General features: G+C 41.5%; 2 protein-coding genes across 6 annotated transcripts in view; one reads left to right on the forward strand and one right to left on the reverse strand.

Annotated features, from left to right (window-relative positions):
• LOC146336476 (uncharacterized) overlaps positions 1-17,842 on the reverse strand; it is a 196,252-nt gene that overhangs the window by 69,132 nt on the left and 109,278 nt on the right. The gene's annotated exons all lie outside the window — the stretch shown is intronic.
• The window catches only part of GPR146 (G protein-coupled receptor 146), a 64,765-nt gene that overhangs the window by 10,036 nt on the left and 36,887 nt on the right, over positions 1-17,842 (forward strand). The window contains exon 1 of one of the 4 annotated variants that reach the window (XM_084818200.1): positions 3,988-4,101. The exons of the other annotated variants lie outside the window; for them this stretch is intronic. The gene's annotated coding sequence lies outside the window, so the exon portion shown is untranslated. Of the gene's footprint in view, positions 1-3,987; positions 4,102-17,842 lie in introns of those variants that run through there. 4 annotated transcript variants of the gene reach the window in all.

A 17,842-nucleotide genomic window follows, 5' to 3' on the forward strand; every position in this document is an offset into this window, starting at 1 on the left:
GACTGGATTAGTGCAACTCATTCTATGTGGGGCTGCCTTTAAGGCTGGTCCAGAAGCTGGAGCTAGTGCAGAATGCTGCAGCTCAGCTATTGTCAGGAGCCACCCCTTTTCACCATGCAACTCCTTTGCTGATGGAACTGCACTGGCTGCCTATGTGCTACCGGGCAAGGTTTAAGGTATTAGTACTAGCATACAAAGCCCTAAATAACCTGGGAACCAGGGTACCTGAGAGAGGGCCTTCTTCTTTACCAACCTGCCCCATCACTGAGGTCATCGGAGGGCTTGCTCCTGGTGGTTCCACATGGACCTATGGCCCGGTTGGAGTCTGCCAGGAAAAGAGCCTTCAGCATGGTGGCCCCCTTCCTGTGGAATTTGCTGCCTTTGGAGGTCAGGCAGGCACAAACCTTGTGTTGTTTTCGGTGCCTCCTGAAGACATTGCTATTTCAAGAAGCTTTGAGAGACCAGTTGTGGTTTATTAAGTTCAGAATCTGTTCTTTTAAAATGTTTAAACTGTTTTAATTATGGGGTTTCATTCTTTTATCTTGTTCACTGCTCTGAAAACTTTGATATGGAATGGTATATAAATATTAAAATAAATAAATATGTGAAGCACTTTGAAGACTGGTTAGAAAAAGGGGGAGAACCATGCTGGATCACACCAGAGGCCTATCTAGTTCAGCATTCTGTTCACGCACTGGCCAGTGAGCTGCCTGTGAGAGGTCTACAAGTCGAACATGCAATAGCAACCTGGGAGAGGTCTACAAGTCGAACATCCAATAGCAATAGTTCATGTTCCCTAGCAACTGGTATTCAAAGGCATATTCTCTCTGATACTGGAGTTAATATATAGCCATCTTGACGAGTAGCCATTGTCAACCTTATTCTCCATGACTTTGTCTAATCCCCTTTTAAACTCATCCAAATTGGTGGCCAACACTACATCTTGTGGTAGCGAATTCTACAGTTAAACTATGCGCTGTATGAAGAAGTACTTCCTTTTATCTGTTCTGAAACTCCCACCATCCAGTTTCAGTGGATAACCCCACTGGGTTCTAGTATTATGAAAGAGGGGAAAAAATTGTCTCCCCATCCACATTCTTCACACCATGCATAATTTTGTACACCTCTATCAGGTCTCCCCATACTAGCCTTTTTTCAAAGCTAAGCAGTCCCAGACACTGTAACCTTTCCTCATAGGGGAGTTGCTCTAGGCCCTTGATCATTTGGGTTGCCCTTTTCTGCACCTTTCCCAACATTACTATATCCTTTTTTAGGTGAGGTAACCAGAACTGTACACAGTATTCCAAGTGTGGCTGCACTGCAGATAGGTATAAAGGCAGTATGATATTGGCAGCTTTATTTTCAATTCCTTTTCTAGTTTTGCCCAACACAGAATTTGTCTTTTTCACAGCAGACACACATTGGGTTAACATTTTCATTGAGCTGTCCACCACAACCCCAAGATCTCTCTTCTTGGTCAGTCACCACCAGCTTGGATCCTATCATGTCAGTGTATATGTGAAGTTGGGATTTTTTGCCCCAACATTCATCATTTTACACTTGCTTATGCTGAACCACATTTGCCATTTTGATGTCCATTCTCCCAGTCTGGAGAGATCCTTTTGGACTCCTTCATAATCCCTTTTTATTTTAACCACCCTAGATAATACATTGTCATCAGCAAACATGGTCACCTCACTTCTCGCTCCTAATTCCAGATCATTTAGATACAAGATAAAAAGCGCTAATCTCAATATAGATCCTTGTGGGACCCTACAGTTTACATCCCTCCATTGCAAAGCTTGACTTTTTATTTCTACTCTTTGCTTAATGTTCTTTAACTAGCTCCAATCCATAAGGGGACCTCTTCTCTTATTCCATGAGGACTAAGTTTGCTCAGGAGTCTTCGATGAGGGACTGTGTCAAAAGCTTTTTGAAAGTCCAAGTAAGAGCTCACCCCTGTCCATGACAGCTCACCCGTCCATATGTTTATTGACACTCTCAAAGGAGGAGGAAGCAGGAAAATTCTGTTGTGAAAGCAGAACTCTGCTCATGCTTCTCTAGATAGAAGTCAGATATTCTGTTCATAAGGCAGGATCCACACATAGACTATGAAGTCACTGGACAAGATCCAAAGAATTATGCAACTAATTCCACATACCCATGGGGCTCTTGACTTGTATTTCTTGAACAGCATCCCCCCACAGGGCCACTTGGAAAGCCATGCTGGAAACTGAGAGAAGTTTCAAAAGCAGTCTGTGAGAGGGTCTTGCAGGGAGGGGGTGTCAAGAAGGAAACAAAATGTCTGGCTTTCCCATGGAGGATGCAACTACTGCAGCAATCAAGAAGGAAATAGGCAGGAAGGCAGGGGGTACATGGCTTTGAGTGTGCATTCCGAGGGCTACGGTTGGATCTCCTACCACTGTCTAACTTGAGAAGTTTCTGAACATTACTCTGTGCAGGTGCAGAACACATATGTGGGACTGTATAAGGACTACAAAGAAGAACAATTAAAATACAGTGTGTGCAAACCTCTGGGCATGCCTGAAGTGGCTCTTTGGATCATGGCCACTGTCAAGGACAAAGCTAAATGGGTAACATGTTCACTCTGGGCCATTTTTACTATGTTGCAGAACTCCCCCAAAATCAACAAGGGAGCTGAAAACGAAGAACTAACCTGCCCATACAAATGTTTACTCTCTCTTTAGTACAATGCAGGCTGGCCATGTATTGTCTGTGTTCATTGTGATTGATAGTTCTGGGAATCAGTCAGGAAGCACTTGTTTAAAAAAAACATACCTTTGGCTTCTGTGTTAAAAAGCTCCCGTTTTGATCCAAAAGTCACAGACAACTTTTATTTATGACTGATTGCAGTTGCTCAGAGGAAGTTGAAATCACTGTTACGTTTGAGGTGGCTCTAACAAGTTGTCTAAGGGGTGAGGGGAGCTTACTATACAAATGCTGAAAACCTATATAATGGCTTGCATTGGTAATCAGCTTCCAGTCCTCATCAGATGGACTAGGGTCCTAAAAGGCCATACAAGATGCAGATGTCACAACTTTTTCATAAATGGGGTTCTTACTAGCCAAGCATATAAAATATAAAATATTCAAAGCTGACAGCTTTATCGCTCTGAATGGTTTTTGCAAATGAAGGCCAAATTCACGAGCAGAAAACCACTAACCCCAGAAACACAAAATGTGGCGCCTTAAATTAGCTTGCTAAATGGTCTTGTGCACGCCCACATGTGGGCACCCTTTCTTCCTCAGCTGCAAAATTATATGGCATCCAGTGATGGTTTTCAGTGAAAAGTATTTCATTCCACCAACCTTTTCCTGCATTGAGAGAAGTCAGATATCACATTTCAGGCGATAAATGAGTTCAAACAGGGGCCATATGTTAAGCAGCTGTGAGTTAGCCGCCTAGAAGTTCAGGCTCAATGTCAGCGCAGAAGCTCTGCTCTTTACATCTCCCTTTCTACACCTACACACATGCCTGCATATGGCTGTGCATGTAAAAGGAGAATAAAACCAATTTAGTTTTCATGTCAGGAAGAGGAGACGGTTATATGCTGAGTATCATACATAGGACTGATTTAGCACATTTGTTCACTTCAGAGAGTGAATAGATTTCTCACCGACATGCTAAACAAATGAACTCAAAATGCAGCATTTTCTCTTCTAAGTGCTTTCTAATAAGACAAATTCCGAATGTAAATAAGAAACTGCACATTCCATTGTAAACAGTATTTAAAAGTAGAATATTCAAGTATTCCTATAGAGAGCAGGTGGGAAAATTAGCCTCTAGAATGTGAGGGGGAGGATGATGGATTGTGAGTCAAGTAGCTTGCCTGTTGTGTCCAAGCAGGAATTAAATTGACAGGCTTCAACCCCAGAGACAGATTAATTATACTTTCCTCTGAGAAGCAAACCTACATCTGTGTACATAAGTCAAGTCTCTCAAAGCCACATTAAATCTCTCCTAAGTCTACATGTTTATTGGGTGAGGAGGCAACATGTCAAACCACCATCTCTCAATCAATGCAATACCGGAAGAATTGGCTTTTGGCTTCAATGAGGACCCTCTCCAAGCTCCTTTGAGTAAGTATCTCTGCTCTGCTTTGTCCCTTTTCCTACTAGTACTTAACAGCACCAAACACTAGCAGAGAAGTCATCAAACTTTGTCTTATATCCTATTTCTGATGTTTGCATTACCCTGGAATAACCTCAAATGTGTCCATGGTTGTATGAATATTTGATAACTGTGATCTAGCACCAAATATGGTATTTGGTGCAAAACTCATCACCCTCAAAACCTCAGCATTTTAAAGAAGTTATTCTGTTATCCTTACATTACCAAGAATAGCTTGAACGTGCATGGCTGATATCTGATGTAACCTCAAAAGAGAAGGGAAACTAGGTTTTCTGCTGCCCAGGTTAACAATGCCCCATAGAGCTCCTTGCCCCTCCCCATGACTAGAACAAGCAGAATAAACGATTCCAAATAAACACATATATAGTCTAGACAGGCCTCTGAGCCCATCTAAAGGAGGCACACTGGCAGGTGCAGGACTGGAGCTGGAGAGGCCATAGGATTCTTTGTATCCTGGCCTCTCCTGTCCCCTCCCCTCCCCCTCGCATGCCTCACTGCAGACTTCTCTGAGGTCACTTCTGTGACCTCAGAAAGCAGTGGGAGGGGGGAGGGGAAGATGCAGGAGGAGCAGCTGTGATGGTGTGGGGGAAGGTCAGGGGGAAGGATCAGATACCGGAGCCCCCTTCTGAAGTCGTAGTAGTGTGTACAGCTGGGGGGCTCTAAAAAAACCCTATGTTCTCTGGGATGCTCTCCTGGGACTAAGGATTGCTCCCCCAAACCCTTTTTAACTTACCAGAAAGGCAACTTTTTTTTCAAATACATGTTATTTTTAATGTAAGTACTTCTACAAAGATGGTAGGCACCATCTTAGAAGAAGCATTCCACCTTCACTCTCACACAGGAGGAAATGCCTCTTCTAAGAAGGTGCCTGCTGTGACATAGACATTCACCATCTAAAAACAATTTGTAAACCTGTATCTCTCGCAGTCATGGTTACATTTTTCATGCACATTTATTTACTTGTTAAAATATTTTTACTTCAACTTTCTGTTAAAAATGCTCAAGGCATCTAACAACAATTTAAAAGTAAAAAATAACGAATGGGTTGGATCCAGACTGAGGCACATGCAACGGGACTTGTAGAAGCAAATCTCCCCTGCCCATTCAACCCATGGCAGACCCTTCAGTTCCTTGAAAATGCTACACAGATGGCTGGGGCATCCTACTGAATGGAGTGAGCACTCGTGTTGGGAGGATCTCCCAAAATCAGGCAGAGGCACCTTCTGTGAGTGGAGCCCTTCCACTCAGAGAAGGCAGATCCTGGATCCAACTCATTGTTTATTTATATGCAATCACATGCAAACCAGATGACTTAAAAACAATGTACAAAGTGGTCACGCTACAACCAAGTCTTGGAATCTTTCCTTACATAATCTATTTTGGCTACAAGAGCTATTATTTCCCCGTTCACAGTGTTTTAAATATTCTTAGTTGTACTCACTTCCTGTGCATGAAGAACTACAAAACAAATTCAGGAAATGCAAGCACCACTAGCCAAAAGATCATAAGAGTTCTAAGCTTCCTTCATGCAATAATGTCCATTTGTGGTGCAAGATCCTGGTTTATATCCTGTATGTTAGGATGTGGATGAAAATGAATAAAATCTTCACCATCTCTCTGCCTTTTGTTCTTAATACTCAAAAGATAAGGAAAAGGAAAGGAAGCCTTCACTTTGGGGTTGTTTGAAAACACAATGCTTGGTGAGTGCTATACTTGTAAGCACAGTATCGCCAAACTTTTCAGCAGATTCTGACATAAATGACAAATCATGGTTTATGTGGGCTCTCGCATGCTCCTTGCCTTTGTATACAGTGATCTTCTGCCTCTTTTTCTAGTTTGAAGCAAACGATAGCTTGCTATTTTCATCCAAACTGGCCAACTATGGCCTGCACTTCCCCTGCAAACCAGTATAGGAAACCAGGGTCAAACTCTCAGACCAGGAAAGGAGGGAGGGAACAGCTGTATGCAAAGAGAAGAACTGCATGTGCCTGGAGGAGTGCATGAGCCCAAGGCTCCTTGATTGCTTGTTCATGTAACACCAGACCAAGGTTTGACGTTACATCTGAACCACTCTCCTTTGTTCTATATTAACCAAACCACCCACCAAACCAATATCTAAATATCTATGTTTACAATTTACTATTAAACTGCCATTTTTAATTGATAGATACCTTTTATTGTATTAAGACAGCAATCCTATGATCCCTGGGAGAGCATCATACAGGATAGCTCATAAAAACTGGTCCAAGGTCAGAGACAGTGCTCCGACCTCAAAAAGGGGAGTTGGAGATCTGCCCCCAGATCTCTCCCCCTTGCAGCCAGAGCACAGAGAACTGCGCCGGCTGCCTTTCCAAGGTTGGAAAAGTGACCACAAAGCCTTAGGAAGGGGGGCATTCCAGTGGGTGGGGAAGGGAGGACATCTGAAAGGCCAGGACACAAGTTATCCTGAGCCTCCTCGAGGCCCTCCCCCTCAGAAGTGTCCTCTCTAGATAGGCCAAAAATCTTGTCTAGTGAAAAAACGGGAGATTGGAGGGCGGGGAGGTGAAGATTGCCTCTGCTGTTCCTCCCACCTTGTTGGCTTCAGCCTGGCAGGGGACAGGAAGCTCAGATGCCTCCGTGTTCAGGGGCTTCTGAGTGACAAGGGCACAAGTGATAGGACTGCATCCTAAATCAATTTTATTTTAAAATTGGTCTTTTCTTTCATTCTCTCTTATGGATATCTTGTCCAGAAAAATAACTTTAATCCACCTTGTTCCTCCCCCCACCTTCGACCTCATATGACATAGTTAATTGGATGTGCTAGGGATAATTAGATATCAAAGCGTACCAACTGCATGAGCATGTTTTCAAGGTGCATTTTTAAAAATACACGAAGAGATGTTTTCATTTTTATTTATTATTAATTGCCATACCCATGAAGTGCATTCTGTTGCAAGGTAAATGTGAGTGATGTGCTCCAGCTGCTCCAGCTCAGAGCTCTAGGAATATCTGCCCTCCCTTTACATCACTGAAAACCAACAACTAGGAGGCAGCTATCGGTATTAAGGGGAGGCTGTCCAGCTTCCTGTTAAGAGCCCGAGCCCCTGCAGTAGGTTTGCACTAATTAATTCCTGTACTGAGCTGTCAGTCATCTTCCTGCATTAAGCAGGGGGTTGGACTAGATGGCCTTGTAGGGCCCTTCCAACCCTACTATTCTATGATTCTATGATTCTTCCTAGTAACTTGACATTTCAGAACGTTCTGAGTAATATTAGGGCTATCAAAAAGTAACTTTTGTTTTCACCTTGACTTCTTTCTTTCTTTCTTTCTTTCTTTCTTTCTTTCTAGAACAAAGTAACAGTTTGGTAGAAAGCCTGAGAGGACACTTTCAATGATGAAGCTCAGGATTTCTACCAGTGGGGAAAATCATTTGCCAACATTTGAAGGTGAAATACAGCTGGCAAAACACCTTGTTAGATTATGGGAAATGCCTCCCCCACAACACCCGCCCCCCCAGGGATCAGCATATTTACAATTCAGGAAATAATCCCCTAATCCCATAAAATCATATCTTAGAGAGAGAAGGGAGCAAGGGGAAAAAGTAAAAGTGGAACAAATGCCTGTTATTAGACTTAATTCGGGGGGGGGGCACACAATATTTTCACCACAAAACAGGCTACTTAATTAAATTTTGTTTTATTAACTTTGCTTTAAAATAGCTCTGAAACACAACAATGTTAATGCATTTTTTCGTGTAAATGTTGCATTAGATATATGAAACTGATTTCATCCAGGACTGGCAAATGAATGTAAACTAATTGTAACCATCTCTTCTCATTTCCAAGGCATTTAAAACAATTACCACTCTTTTTCTAGTAAACTGATCTTGTAATGTCATTAGGCTCTTCTTGCATGAACTAGTAAACATTAAATTCTTGCAGAGCACAGCTTAACATCTAGCAATGCCTTTGTGGGAGTTTGCTATTGATGTCAAAGGTATGTAGGCACCAGTTTTATTTGCTATGGACCCAGCACGCAGAGGTCCTGCACTAGTACAATCTCCCTTCTTTCTACCTCAACCAAGTCCCAGCACATCCCATGCAAATGCAGAGACAGATACTGTGGCTGTGGTGGGACTGCTGGCAATTCCACATTCCCATCTGGGAGATGTTGTGGCTGGTCTGAGCAGTCATAAAATCCCACAGCTAGGAATACGGAGCTCTAATATTAGGGTTCTGAATGCTGGCACGAGCTCCCAGGTGTACACAGGCTTTCTTGCCAGCACTGGTACATGGAAAGAAATGTTGCACCCTGTGCAACACAGGATTTTTATGAAAAAAAAAAAAAGACATTTGTGGATTAGAATGGGGGCTATGTCGATAAACTTATGGGGATTTCCCAGAATATGTCATGCTGAACACTTTAAAAAACAAGATTTTAATTAAACAATATACTTTGCGGGGGAGCGACAACCCAGTCATTGTTAGTGACAAATCTGTAGATGCAATGTTGCAAGTACGAAACCACACATTCAGTTGTAATTATTATAGGGGTAGAGTCAATGGCGATTTTTACTTTGAATCAACTGGTGGGTGCTGATGTTGAGGTTTTGTCGTTCTCTATTTTGCGGGCTAAATATGACTTGACAGCTACGGCTCAATGGCAATATCTGCAACTGCAACATTTTTTAGTATCTAGGTTTGGCCCTGCTGCTTTTACAGCTTCAGCATCTCCCTCACTAATAGAAGCACTTATTGTGGCCAATCAGGGAAATTGACCTACAATCCATGCCTATAAATACTTATAATTGGTGAATAAATACGATATACAGGGTCTTAAGCAGGAATGGAATAGGGAACTGGATTGTTCCATTTTGCCTAAACAATGGATTGCTGCCTTGGTGTCTGTATCTGATGCGTCTATGTCTCAGGTTGCCGCTTATTCAGCAAAAACTTTTATTTTATGTCTGTTGAACTCTGCAACGTCTCTCTAATAAGGGTAACACAGCTAATGCTTCTTTTGTGCATATGTTTCAGCCGAGTAGTTGCACCTTTTGGGGAGAAGGTATGGATAAATTTTGTATTGGAGCACTCCCTAATATTTACTGATGTACATGCTCTTTTAAATTATCTACTTGCTTCTTGGAAGTTAACAAATGGTCAATGCAAATGGATTCTCTGTGCCCTTCTGACAGCTTAAACACTGATACTACACCACTGGAAGCATAAACTTTCACCTCCTATAATGCAATGGACTGAAGACCTTACAACGCTTTCAGTATTTGAACGTGTGGTATATAGACGCCACCTGTGAATGGGTAACATATTTGGATATTTAGCCTACTTTTGTTGAAGTGTTGTTCTTAGAAACCTGTATTCGTGTGTGTGTGTGTGTGTGTGTGCATGTGCACATGCACGCACACACACACATTTGACATGTTTGCATTGAAAATGATATATTGAAATCTATGTAGCCACCTTTCTTTCTTTCTGTTGAAATTTTACAACTAAAAATAAGTTAAACACCAAATCTTTAGAGTACTGTAATGTACTCTACATGAGGCTGCCTCTGAAGAGAGTCCACAAACTTCAACTGGTCAGAATGTGGATGCCCAGCTAGTGGGAGCTGGGTAGTTAGAACATGTGACACCAATACTGTACCAGCCACACTGGTTAGCACTGGGATTCCAGGCCCAATTCAAAGTGCTTTTTTGACCTATAAAATCCTAAACAGTTTGTAACCTGGTTACTTGAAGAACCACCTGCACCCGTACAAACCTGCCCAGGCATTACGATCTACCTCAGAGACTCTACTCGTATGCATATCTGTAATATCTATTATAGAGATGGGAGGGGCGGGCAGGCATAAGAGATAAGGCCTTCGTAGTGATGGCTCCCAGGCTCTGGAACTCTCTGCCAACTGAGGTATGCATAGCCTCAACTCTGAATATTTTTAAGAGGGCTCTAAACACTCATCTTTTTCATCTTGTTTTTTCCCTGCATTTAACTACTCCAAGTTAAAATTTTATTTAGCCTCTTTGCCTGCTGTTGAGGTATTTTATTTTAACTAGTCTGTACTTTTTATTTTATATTAATTGGATGCTGCTATTGTGTAATTGTTTTATTGATTTGGATTTTTAAACCATAATATGTGTGTGTCTCAATCTACAATGTTTTATTTTATGAACTGCCTTATGAGCATTGGGCCCTAAAAGGCAGCATATAAATGATTATATTAAACAAACAAATAAACAAACAAACAAATGCATTCTCCTGATTATACAGAAAAGATCTCCATGAAACTGTAGATTCTTTAACTTGTGGAAAGTTCAAAACTCACAGCAGACTAAAAAATATCACTTAGCGTTACTTAAAAATTCTGCAAAACAAAACCCACTTGTCACAAGCTAGATTTGATTGCTTGTCTGTGCACCTCCCCTAGCCACTGGTTGGTCTGTTTAGCCCTGAATTTTGCCAGATGGCCTCAAGCAAGTCATGATCCTTCAGTCTTTCCTATCTCATGGGGTTGCTGTATGAATGAATTTGAAAATTCTCCTTGTTTACCAAAATTGAAAGATATGAAAATGCTAAATAAATATTTTAGTATATTAAATGCAACAATAATACATGGCAATTAAGAGTAATTTAAATCTGCTGATTACAGAAAATACACATGAAGAAAGTGCTCCTCAACAAACGCTTTAGTTCCATTAATACTTGCATACAGTAAATCCAAAAACTTTCACATATTCATGGTTTCCAACTCCAAAATTGTTTCCCATGATTAGAGTGTATAAACAACTGAAAATAAATAAAAGCTTTAGAGCCATCTGCATGTTCAATAATGGAAAAGGCACAAAATTAACTGTAATCTAGCTGCAACTGTGGTTAAAATGCATTTTATTATACTGCATCTAGAAAAGTATGTCAATTGAAATACGAACAATTCAGCATTTTATAGAGATCAGCACTGATGCCCAGTCTCAACCCCCCCATGCCCAAGCTTATGTTTACCAAGAAGTGATTCGATCTGCCAGTAAAAATGAAAACAGTAACCATGATTTTCTACAGTAAGAAATTAAGGCGGAAATGTTCTGAATGCTTCTCTATTTTCAAGAAAGGACTTGTTATATCATCTCCTCTCTAAAACTACACGTCCTTGATCATTTAAGTATCAGTTTTTTCAGGCATTTTAATGGGATACGAACAACAAAATCTACCAAGACTACTGGCACTATCATCCAGGCGGAAAAAATCAATTTTAGTTCAAATCACATCCAAATTATACAGCTGCTTATTGTATGAAACAGTATTTTGTAATTTTCCAATTACAAGTTCTGTTAAACTAGTTCCAAGTGTTTTTAAGCCTTGGCATTTTGATCTGCATATTTAAATTAACAAAAGGCAGAGAGAGAATATTTGAGAGAATGTCTGAATGCCTACATTTTAAAAAAGTGAACTATCTTAAATGATTCCGAATATGCATTCTTGCTTAAGTACTTAAGAAGTGCCTTGTTGGATCTGACAAAGGCCCCAAAACCAGTAAGTGTCAAGTGGTGGCCCACCAGAAATTGGCCAACAAGTCAGTGATGGACTGCAATCCACCATCTGCCCACTCCCATTCTAGCCAATGCTGGATTAAATTAAAAAAAACAAACAAGGGCACCTTGACTACTACTTTTGAGCTGCTTCTATAAGGAGCTTCCTGTAGATCTAGAACAAGAGCTGAAATGTCCTAAGAGCAGCTTTGCATTCCATGGAATGTGTCTATATAAGGTACTGCTATCAACATTAGCTTTTAACTAGTGCTGGGCCAAAATATTCATCCAAACCTTCTTTAAGCATTGGATTAATTTTGGGGGGTGGGCAAAATTGCAGAACTTTGGTGGGAGTAGGCTTACCTTTAAAGACAAAGTGGCCAAGGATTTCTTTTTTCTCTTCTTCTTAAACAGAAAAAAACACCTTTGCCGCAGATTCAGGTGCCGGTTAGCCTGCCCTCAGCAGCCAGAGGACATTCTCTTCTAATTTGGGACAGGATGCCCTATGGGAATAATGCTACATCATGATGTAGTGTTGAGCCCATAGGACATTCTGCTGAGAGCAGCTTTGCCACCACTGGGACCAGTGATGAAGCTTTTTTCTACAGCAAAAGGCCACCTCATCTCTAAAGCTAAGCCTATGCCCACCCAAATGTTGTGCGAATCCCACTCCACCCCACCCCTTGACGATATTCCCCTCCGATACACACCTCCACAGGAGAATGGATGGTCCACAAAAGGTGCGTGTGTGAGGGGGGAGTACTTCAGCCTAGCCTTCCTTTTTACATTGCCTATATGTATGCCTATCGAAGTGCTGAGAAGTGTATTTGGAAGGAGCAACCTGGTTGTTTTCTTTTCCTTATGCTGAATGTTTATCTTGGTACTGAAACAAACACTTACCCAGGTTAGATACATGTGCACCTTAAGAGTTGTGTTGGTTTAAAAAATAAATAAATTGGAAAGTGGCTTAAAGATGCCAATTACGAAAACCTGAAGCAGGGGACAACTAGCTCCAACCAACAACAGTTCTCACTTGTGTTAGGGATATATGGACAGAACATCCCTCGTCTACTTAGAAGTTAAGTGATGTTTTAGCAGGAGGCTTCTGTTCCCCTCCTCTCCACACTCTTGCCTAGCTCCAGTCCCACAAACTCACTCACACAGCTTATCACTGGACTAAGGATTCATCCAGGCGGGTGGGCCATCACTGTGAAGCTGGGATAGAGGGGAGAAGATTAAAAAGAGGTAGGTATTGCTCTAGGAATTGATCTGAAGAGCTGGAAGGAGCAGCTTCTTCCTCTAACTGCTGCTTCTTGAATTTTTTGCTTCATCTCAGAGAGAGAGGGCATGCGTGCTGATCAGAGGAAGCCGCCCCTCCAAATACCTGTTGCTTGACTTCTGTCAGTAGATCAGTTTGAGTGCCCCAGCACTTGCAACCCCTGCAGTTCTGTTGCAGACTAGGTGTGTGGCTCTCTGCACACACACACGCATGTATGTCCCACCTTACAGTCTCTCTTCTTCCTCTAACAGCAAATCCCCATGCTAATTTTACAAGCTGTTTTTGAAATTGCTCTCAGTTTCAAAAGTGATGTGCCATGCAGCTGTTGCTCAAGAAACACACATCCAAAGCTCCTTGGGCATGCAAGGCACACAGCACATCGCTTATTAGTTGTGGTGTGCTGTACTGTGAGGTTCACACGAGTTTCTCAGTCAGAAACAACCTGATTATGTTTGTTCTGCAATAGGTTACAGAGTAACACTGGGGTATACCTGGCTGAAGGGGAGTGCCCCAACCAAAAATTCACTTAGCGATATGGAATATTGAAAATAAGCGTATCAACAATCAAAGTAGTCCAGGTGCACTTTAAGTCATCATAATAGAATTATTCTGGCTCCCAAAATGCCTGACTATAAAGCTTAGAGCAAAGCAAAGGTAAACTTATTAACTATGAAAAATAATAGGATTTTAAAATCATTATACAATGTATGATTGTGTGTGTGCTGTCGGGGAGGTCAGAGGAATGTAAGTAGAGTCAGTGTGACTAACATTAGTGTTGCAGATTCAGCAGTACAATTCTGCTCTAAATGAGCATGCAGGGATTATTAACATAGAGAACAAATACTACTAATGGCATTATCCATGAGAGATAATGGGACCAGGAGCAAAACCAATCTTTAATACTGAAAAACTGCTGCATTACTGTGACGTATTGACTTTTTGCTGCTTATTGCAACAGCTGTAGTATGTTTCCTAGCAATTTATCTCCTACTTGAGGCTATAAAACATTGATGTTGATGGTAGTTTTATACTCTGTATCCTTGTCTAAGCTCTATCTTTCCATGAGGTTTAATTTTTCTATCAAAGCTTTATAGAGAATGAAAAACAGTAAGCAGTAATGAGGTCACATCTTGATATAGAAAACCTCTTGAATGAATTTAATTTGAAAAGGCATACTGGGTTTGGAAAGCCAACAAGTTGTAGCATAAATCAAACTGTGTTCTTAGGAACCCTGGTGTCCTATGGAGGGGTTCCTTGTTGAGATCAATCATGTCAGTGAAGGTTCTGCAGAGTCACGGGGGACATATTTTAGGTGCTCACACAATTGCATAGGCTATGGGAAGAGGGCAGCACCATATGGTATACCCCCAAAGCCTCTGTAATAGACAAGGTTCTACTGAAAAGATGCAGGACTTCCTTGGCAGACAAAAAGTTCCCTGAGGGTAGGAACTTTGAAAATAATTGGCATAAACCATAAATGTAGCTCTGTTTAAAACAGGCTGCTTATAATTTAGTTTCAGGGATGCACTATCAAGTAATTTGTAGCTGAGATATTTCTGCAGGCCAAACTCTAAAAGCTAGAAGCAAGATCTGTTGCATACTGTCAAATGTCCTAAAGGGAAAATGTAACAGTTGCTATTTCTAGGCCCAAGCAATAATTGGATCATAAAGCAAATACAAGAACACTGTACTGTACCTGTGTATTAACAGGAGGACTGCTCTTCTCTATGATCATTAGCCAAAACCACTCCCTTCCATTAATATTAGAATTCTGATCAGCCTTCTGAAATCAGAATTCTGATTTAATCTGCAATAACGTAAGACTTGAATTACATCCTGAATGTAGCTTTTCTTTGGTTCAATAAATGGAATAACAAGACACAATTTGCTGATATACTGTAAAATATTTCCAACAGAAGGAAATGTGCCATTCATAAGAGCTGACTACTTGCAACATCCATCCATCCATGAACATAAGTGAACAGTCATAATAATGGGTTATCCCTTAATGGACTTGTGAGGGTTTAGTTCCCATTCTACATGGGGCCCATAACTCAGTGGTAAACATGTGCTTTGCATGCACAAAGCCTTGTGTTCAATCCCTGGCATCTTTAATTAAAAAAGAATCTCTGGTAGCAGGGCTGAAGAAAGCAGACCATCTTGGGCTAGACTAACCAATGTTGAGATGCTGTGTTAAGATATCATAAAGTGTTTCCATTTGGAGGAAGGAAACAGTGTCTGATCTACCCTGCTGAATTCAGGTCCAGCACTTCAGCTGGAATGCCTTAGAAATGCTACTACAATTCAATGGGATACACTTGCTGTAATTTGTTTTCTGTGTGTGTTTTTTAACTGGAAAGAACGGTTTCAAAAGGGAAATAATTTTCATTATTATACTCTGCACATTTTTTAAAAGTCTGGATTAAAACTTATTTTAGTGTCCAGAAATCCCCCAAACCATACTAATTCTACCATCTCCAATTACAAATCCTTTCTGCAATAATGTTTTTGGTTTAGCTTGCCTTTTACTGAAAAAACACTAAGTAATTTGGGCTTCCCCTTCATGGATCACTGCCTTGTTGTGGTGAAGGGGCTTGCGTAACTCAGTGAAGCCATAAGCTATGCCGTGCAGGGCCACCCAAGACGGACAGGTCATGGCAGAGAGTTCTGACAAAATGTGGTCCACTGGAGAAGGAAATGGCAACCCACTCCAGTATTCTTGCCAAGAAAACCTCATGGAACGTATCACAAGGCTAAAACAGATGACGCCGGAAGACACCCTCAGGTCGGAAGGTGTCCAATATACTACTGGGGAAGAGCAGAGGGTATTTCCAAGTAGCGCCATGAAGAGTGAAGTGGCTGGGCCAAAGCCGAAAGGACACTCAGCTGTGGATGTGTCTGGTGGTGAAAAGAAAATCCGATGCTGTAAAGAACAATATTGTTTAGGAACCTGGAATGTCAGATCAATGAATCAAGGTAAGCTGGAGGTGGTCAAACATGAGATGGCAAGATTGAACATTGACATCTTGGGAATCAGCGAACTAAAATGGACAGGCATGGGCGAATTTAATTCAGGTGATCATCATATCTACTACTGTGGGCAAGAATCCCTTAGAAGAAATGGAGTAGCACTCCTAGTCAACAAAAGGGTGGGAAAAGCAGTACTGGGGTACAATCTTAAAAACGACAGAATGATCTCAGTACGAATCTAAGGCAAACCATTCAACATCACAGTAATTCAAGTCTATGCCCCAACCACTGAGGCCGAAGAAGCTGAGGTTGATCGGTTCTATGAAGACCTACAACACCTTCTAGAACTAACACCAAAAAAAGATGTCCTCTTCATCATAGGGGATTGGAATGCTAAAGTAGGAAGTCAAGAAATCACCGGGATAACAGGCAGGCATGGCCTTGGTGTACAAAATGAAGCAGGACAAAAGCTAATAGAGTTTTGCCAAGAGAACACGCTGATCATAGCAAACACTCTTTTCCAACAGCACAAGAGACGACTCTACACATGGACATCACCAGATGGTCAATATCGAAATCAGATGGATTATGTCCTTTGCAGCCAAAGATGGAGAAGCTCTATACAGTCAGTCAAAACAAGACCTGGAGCTGACTGTGGCTCAGATCATGAGCTTCTTGTGGCAAAATTTCAGCTTAAATTCAAGAACGTAGGGAAAACCACTAAACCAGTCAGGTATGACCTAAATCATATCCCTTATGAATATACAGTGGAGGTGAGGAATAGATTTCAGGGATTAGACCTGATAGACAGAGTGCCTGAGGAACTATGGATGGAGGTCCGTAACACTGTTCAGGAGGCAGCAACTCAATCCATCCCAAAGAAAAAGAAATGCAAGAAAGCCAAGTGGCTGTCTGATGAGGCTTTACAAGGAGCTGAGGAAAGAAGGGAAGCGAAAAGCAAGGGAGAAAGGGGAAGATATATCCAACTGAATGCAGAGTTCCAGAGAATAGCAAGGAGAGACAAGAAGGCCTTCTTAAATGAACAATGCAAATTAATCGAGGAAAACAACAGAATGGGAAAGACTAGAGATCTCTTCAAGAAAATCGGAGATCTCAAGGGAACGTTTTGTGCAAAGACGGGCATGATAAAGGACAAAGAAGGCAGGGAACTAACAGAGCAGATGAGATTAAGAAGAGGTGGCAAGAATACACAGAAGAACTATACAGGAAAGATCTTAATGTCCCTGATAGCCATGAGAGTGCGGTCACTGAACTTGAGCCAGACATCCTAGAGAGTGAAGTCAAGTGGGCCTTAGGAAGCATTAGTAACAACAAAGCTAGCGGAGATGACAGTATTCCAGCTGAGCTATTTAAAATCCTAAAAGATGATGCTGTTAAAGGGCTGCATTCAATATGCCGACAAATTTGGAACACTCAACAATGGCCGCAAGACTGGAAACGGTCAGTTTACATTCCAATTCCAAAGAAGGGAAATGCCAAAGAGTGTTCAAACTACCGCACAATTGCGCTCATTTCACATGCCAGCAAGGTGATGCTCAAAATCCTACAAGCTAGGCTTCAGCAGTATGCGAACCGAGAACTACCGGAAGTACAAGCGGGGTTTCGAAGAGGCAGAGGAACTAGAGATCAAATCGCCAACGTTCGCTGGATCATGGAGAAAGCAAGAGAATTCCAGAAAAACGTCTATTTCTGCTTCATTGACTATGCTAAAGCCTTTGATTGTGTGGATCACAACAAACTGTGGCAAATTCTTAAAGTGATGGGAATACCAGACCACCTTACCTGTCTCCTGAGAAACCTGTACGAGGGTCAAGAAGCAACAGTAAGAACCAGACATGGAACAACCGAGTGGTTCAAAATTGGGAAAGGAGTACGACAAGGCTGCATATTGTCACCCTGCTTA

The sequence above is a fragment of the Heloderma suspectum genome, chromosome 12 (genome assembly GCF_057233095.1).
Source record: "Heloderma suspectum isolate Gila_16-S chromosome 12, 16-S_ref, whole genome shotgun sequence".
Taxonomy (NCBI): domain Eukaryota; kingdom Metazoa; phylum Chordata; class Lepidosauria; order Squamata; family Helodermatidae; genus Heloderma; species Heloderma suspectum.